This window comes from Dromiciops gliroides, chromosome 1 (assembly GCF_019393635.1).
Source record: "Dromiciops gliroides isolate mDroGli1 chromosome 1, mDroGli1.pri, whole genome shotgun sequence".
NCBI classification, from domain to species: Eukaryota; Metazoa; Chordata; class Mammalia; order Microbiotheria; family Microbiotheriidae; genus Dromiciops; species Dromiciops gliroides.
Genome location: NC_057861.1, coordinates 622514481 through 622521196, shown reverse-complemented (window position 1 = coordinate 622521196; position 6716 = coordinate 622514481).

Genomic DNA, 6716 nt, shown 5'->3' with positions numbered 1-6716 from the left:
GTTGCCCATGTTTGGAATCAGGAAGTAGATTTGAGGTGGCAGTGGCCCAGTGGGGGAGGGGCACCGGCACACCAAGCTTGCAACCACTGAGAATCAGATTTCTGCTTCCAGGTTAAAGAGCAAGCAGGCCCATGGTTACTTACAGGGCAGGTGAGCTGAGTTCGAGAAGATGCAAAAAAGCCAAATACTGATGTTCCCAGAAGAAGCCCTAGGTAAGGGTGTGAAGGCCTTAGACCATCAGTGGTCTATTTGAATGTCACAGATACAATGATTTAGCCTTGGATACAGATTGACTCTTTTCTCCACTTATTCATTTACAAAGGCAAACAGTAGAGATAGTTTATGTTTTAAATTATAAAATTCTAAATTGAAGAGCATTTCTATAAATTTTGTTGTTCTTTAGTTGTGTCTGACTCTTTGTGACACCATTTGGGCTTTTCTTGGCAGAGATGCTGGAGTGTTTTGCCATTTCCTTCTCCAGCTCATTTTACAGATGAGGAACTGAGGCAGAGTTAAGTGACTTACCCAGGGTCACATAGCCAGTAAGTATCTGAGGTCAAATCAAGAACATGTGTTTTCTGACTACAGGCTCAGCACTCTATCCACTGTGCCACCTAGCAGCCCATTTCCATAAATACAGAACACTAAAAGGACTTTTTTGGAAGAGGGGGCGGGGCAATGAGGGTTGAGTGACTTGCCCATGGTCACACAGCTAGTAAGTGTCAAGTGTCTGAGGCCGGATTTGAACTCAGGTCCTCCTGAACCCAGAGCCGGTGCTTTATCCACTGTGCCACCTAGCTGACCCCTGTGCCCAGGCTCCCACTTCCTTTGTGTTTAGTCTCCCTTATTAGAATGTAAGGAGTGGCAGAGTGGATAAGAGCACAGGGAATGGAGTCAGGAAGATTCCTTTTTCTGAGTTACATCTGGCCTCAGATACCTACTAGCTGTGTGACCATGGGCAATTCACTTAACCCTGTTTGTCTCAGTTTCCTCATCTGTAAAATGAGCTGGAGAAGGAAACTGCCAACCACTCTAGTATTTTTGCCAAGAAAATCCCAAATTAGGGCAGCTAGGTGGCACAGTGGATAAAGCAGCAGCCCTGGATTCAGGAGGACCTGAGTTCAAATCCAGCCTCAAACACTTGACACTTACTAGCTGTGTGACCCTGGGCAAGTCACTTAACCCCAATTGCCTCAACAACAAAAAGAAAGGAAATCTTTTAAAAATCCCAAATGGGGTCATGAAGAGTCAGACATGACTGAAAAACAACTGAACGATAACATTAGAATTTTTTTAATGTTTGGGGATGATTTTTAGTTTTTGTATCTGTATCTTTAGCTTAACACAGAACTTGACACATAGCAAGCACTTAATAAATTTTTACATTCATTAGAAAAAAAGCTACCCTTTTAACAAATATTCCTTATTAACTATATAAAAAATGGTCTCATTCTATACTCTAAGTCTAAATTTTATTTTATTTTATTTAAGATTGAGGACTTCTGGTGGAACAGTAGATAGCCCATTTCAGAGTCAGGCAGGCCTGGGTTCAAGGTCAGCTTCTCAATTAAACATTTATTAAGCTTCTACTATGTGCCAGGCACTGACTGTGCTAAGCGCTAGAGATACAAAAAGAGGCAAAAGATTCCACCCTCCAGGAGCTCACAATCTTAAGGATTTTATACAAAAAGGTAAATCTCCATTTTACATGGATTGCTTTTTTTGTAATTAAATAAAGGTATTTTATTATTTTCCACTTACTTGCAGAGATAGTCTTCAACATTTGTTCACATAAGATTTCCAATTTCAAAATTTTCTCCCTCCCCCCTTACCTAGACAACAGGTAATCTGATATAGGTTTTATATATATATATTTGAGACACATGCTATTGGAGCATTTTATAGAGAGTGGGAGCTTATCCCCACTCCCATCCTGGCATGACAAACCTTTGGAACCAAAAAAACCAAACAAACCTCTGACAACTGAAGCCTAACTCCTGGCCTTCTCCTGGCGGAATTGTTTCCACTAACAGGAGAAGGGGTGAAGGCCAGTCATTGGCGCCTTAAAACCAGTCGCTCTGGGCAGCTGGGGCTCCTTAGCCTTGGCAGGCAACCGGCCTAGGGGAAGGAAACCCTGATTTTAAACCTCTGCTGCCTTGTGGCTATACCCATATATGGGAAAGGCTTCCGGAGTTAACCCAGAGGAAAAATCAGGAGTCGGAGTCCCTTAGGCAGTTGGATGTTGGACATCACATCCCTCTGGCAACTCCCGTGGCAGCACTGGTGCCAAACTGTATTGGCTCTGCCTCTCCTTTGCATCCACCAGTGTCGCAGAGAGGGAAAACCTGCTGCATGGGCAACAGCTTGTTTTCCATATTGATCCGCCCAGGCCAGCGCCCTGGAGAGGACACTCCAGCTACTTCTCATGGGGTAGACACAACATGGGATGCGGCAGTTACCAGTTATGTCACTCAGGAGCTGTGGCTCTCTTATTGGACTGCACAGCCACACTGTAGCCTGTGGCTCTTCAAGGTGCTGATCCATGGTCGTCTGCAACTGGTGGAGGCCTACTACTACTACTACTATTATATATATAACATTAAACATATTTCTGCATTAGTCATGTTATAAAAGAAGAATCAGAGCTGTTTGTTATCAGGAGATACTCCACCCCCAGAGGCTGCCACTGCTGCAGCAGCAGCTGCAGACCCTCCTCCCTTCTCTGGTCCTGCCACCCCTTCTGCCAGAAGCATGTTGTCCAGACGCATGAGTTGGGGGTCCACAGGCTCCTCCTCCTGTGAGCTCCCGGTACCGAGTCCAGTCTTCTCTTTGATCTCACATAGGACACGAAAAAGAGCAGCCTTCATTCGGTGGCAATTCAGGGCATGTTTCTTGGCCTGGGCCTCATCCAGGCTTTAGTCGGTGATGGTCATGATCTGCTGTAGGATGTCCCCAATGTCCTGCTTTCCCCGTCTTCCTGGGACCCCCCCAGCACCCCCTCCGGGTTCTCCACCACCGGGAGGTTCCCCAGGGCCCCCTGGCTCCCCACCTACTAGCCCCAGACCTCCCTGGCCCCCGCCTGGAGGGAGTGGCCCTAGTAGCCTTTCGTCCATGGCTGGGGGTGGGGCTCCCCCCCAGCCCCTTCCCTGATCAGCCCCTCCTCTCTCGCCGGTTCCCCCCTTTTCTTGAAAAATTGCTTGGGCCGATGTTCCTACTGCCACCACCCCTCCCCGCCCTGTCTCCCCCTCTCTTGGCTCCCTGGGGGGCCCCTGCCCTGGGGGGAGCTCTGGGATATGGGCTGGGCCACCCCAGAGGAGACCCCGGCCCCCGGCGGCGGAGAAAATGGAGCCCTTAACAATTTACTTTTAAAAACTGTCCTACTTGTCTGTGCTTCCTTCAGAATCTTTTGTTCTCTGCATTTTAAAAATATTCCAATGGCCTTCATTTTTGGCATTACTATTGTTACCACCCCTTCTAATCCCTCTCTTATCAATTAAAAACTGAAGAGGAAAGGAAAAAAAAAAATCCTTGCAACAAATAAGCAATGTGAAGCTAAACAAATTGGCAGTAGCCAAATCCAAAAATTTGTTTCAAGTTTTATCATAGATCGCCTGAAGCAGGGATTAATCACTACACTAATCTGAATTCTTCAAAGTTTTTTAAAGTTGTAATTTCAATGTTGTTGTTGGCAGTTAGGTGGTACAGTAGATAGAGCACCAGGTCTGGATTCAAGAAGACCTGAGTTTAGGGGGGCAGCTAGGTGGCACAGTGGATAAATCACCAGCCCTGGAATCAGGAGAACCTGAGATCAAATCTGGCCTCAAACACTTGACACTTACTAGCTGTGTGATCCTGGGCAAGTCACTTAACCCTCATTGCCCTGCAAATAATAATAATAATTATTATTATTATTTAAAAGACCTGAGTTTGAATTTGGCCTTAGACACTGACCAGCTGTGGGGTCCTGGGCAAGTCATTTAAACTTTATTTGCCTCTGTTTAGTCATCTGGAAAAATAGGGATAATAATAACATCTATCTTCCAGGGTTGTTGTAATGATCGAGTAAAATAATAATTGTAAAGTGCTTAGCACAATAGCAATAGCTATATAAATGTTAGCAATTTTTATCATTGTCATTGTTTAAATTATTATTATATAAATTATTCTATTGGTTCTTCCTATTTCATTCTGCATCAGTTCAAACTTCCCAGGGTACTCTGCAGTTGTTTCTTTTATAATTTCTCATGACACAATAATATTAGATTACATTTACATACTACATTTGTTCAGCTATTCCACAGCTGATGGGCATCTCTTACTTTCCAGTTCTTCTCTTTTCAATATCTCCAGGAGGTTTGTTTTGCTTATAATTATTCCCTCCCTGCTATTACTCTTTCTCTTAAGAATACCCCTTTTGGGGGGTCAGCTAGGTAGCGCAGTGGATAAAGCACCGTCCCTGGATTCAGGAGGACCTGAGTTCAAATCCAGCCTCAGACACTTGATGCTTACTAGCTGGGTGACCCTGGGCAAGTCACTTAACCCCCACTGACCCGCAAAAAAAAAAAATACCCCTTCTTTTCCTCACCTGTTTCTCTACTGAGTTTATTTCTACACAAAACTCTATATGTATTAGTTTTCAATTCTCCTTTGTCCAATTCAGCTGAGAGTGAGGTACATGTGATGTCCAATTCCCCAATCCCTTCTTCCAACAAGAAATGTTAAATTTAACCCCTTCTTCCTCCTTTCTACATTAATGTATTCCTTCTTTTTTTTTTTTTAGTGAGGCAATTGGGGTTAAGTGACTTGCCCAGGGTCACACAGCTAGTAAGTGTTAAGTGTCTGAAGCCGGATTTGAACTCAGGTACTCCTGACTCCAGGGCTGGTGCTCTATCCACTGCACCACCCAGTTGCCCCTTCTTCTTACATTCTTAAAAAAACCTCAGAACAGAATCAATCCAGTCAGTTCCTGTTTTTCTTATTTAACTCCTGCAATGCTGTTTGAGACATTAAGGTTCCGAAGAGACAATTGTTCTCTCTTTTAGAATGTTAGTACTCTATTATATAGCCCCTTCCAATTAACTCAAATACATTTCTATATAGGTTTCACTTGATTCTTGTGTTTGTATTTCCAAGTTCCTCCTCAGCTGTTTTTCCCTGTCAGGAATCTTGAAAATGTTTCTATTCCATTAAAACTCCTAATTTTCTCGTAAAGGATAACTCTTTGTAGAATAAATTATTCTTAGTTTTAAGCCCATACGTCTTGCCTTTAGAGATATTATATTCCAAAATCTCTGCTTATGTACAGTAGAAAGTGCCATTTTGGATGTCATCCTGACTGTACTTGCTCTGTATTTGAACTTCCTGCATATCTGAAGCATTTTTTCTTTGACATGGGAGCTGTGGATTTTTGGCTATGACATTCCTGGGACTTTTCCTTTGGGGGTTTCAGTCAGTTTGTATTTTTAACTAAGTTTTTTTTTTAATCAATTTGTTTCTTCTTTTCTTATCAGCATAGTATCCCATGTGTCCCTTCTTCTCTCCTTTCCTGAGAGCCATCCCATATTTTTTGTTTGTTTGGTTTTTTTGTGGGGCAATGAGGGTTAAGTGACTTGACCAGGGTCACACAGCTAGTAAGTATCAAGTGTCTGAGGCCAGATTTGAACTCAGGTCCTCCTAATTCCAGGGCTGGTGCTTTATCCACTGTGCCACACAGTTGCCCCATGACAGTTTTTTTTAAGAGAAGAAAAAAAAGTCAGTAAAACTGATTGATATACTGGAAAAGTTAAAAAAATGTGTAATGTATACAAACACCTGTGGACCTCTCATCTCCACAAAGGGGTAGATTGAGAGTATTTTCTTATTTCCCTTCATTTGAGTCCTGTTTGATTTTTGTCGTTGTTGAGGCAATGAGGATTAAGTGACTTGCCCAGGGTCACACAGCTAGTAAGTGTCAAGTGTCTGAGGGCAGATTTGAACTCAGGTCTTCCTGAATCCAAGGCTGGTGCTTTATCCACTAAGGCACCTAGCTGCCCCTCTGTTTGACCTTTATAATTTTGTTATATTAGCTTTTCATATATCTTGGTGTGTGGTTCTATTTACATTTTTTGTGTTATTGTTTTCTTGGCTGTACTTCATTTTGCATTAGTTCACAGGGATCTTTCCATGATTCTCTGTATTCATCATACTCATCATTTCTTTCTTTTTTTCTTTTTTCTTATTTTTGCAGGGCAATGGGGGTTAAGTGACTTGCCCAGGGTCACACAGCTAGTACATGTCAAGTATCTGAGGCTGGATTTGAACTCAGGGACTCCTGAATCCAGGGTTGGTGCTTTATCCACTGTGCCACCTAGCTGCCCCCATACTCCTCATTTCTTACAGAATAGTAGTCTTCTATTACATTCATGTGCTACATTAGCTTAGCCATTCCCCATATGATAAGCATTTACTTTGTTTCTAATTCTTAGCTATCACAAAATGTGCTGCCATAAATATTTTGGAACACATGGGGACTTTTTCCTTATCAATAGCTTGTGTGGGGCATAAGCCTAGTAACAGAGTGTCTGGTTCAAAGCATATAGACATTTTAGTCACTTTATTTGCAAACTCCATATTGCTTTCCAAAATGGGCATACTATTTCATAGCCCCAGCAACAACGTATAAGTGACTGCTGCCATTTTTTGTCATTTTAGCCAATTTGAGGGGTATAAGGTGAAAC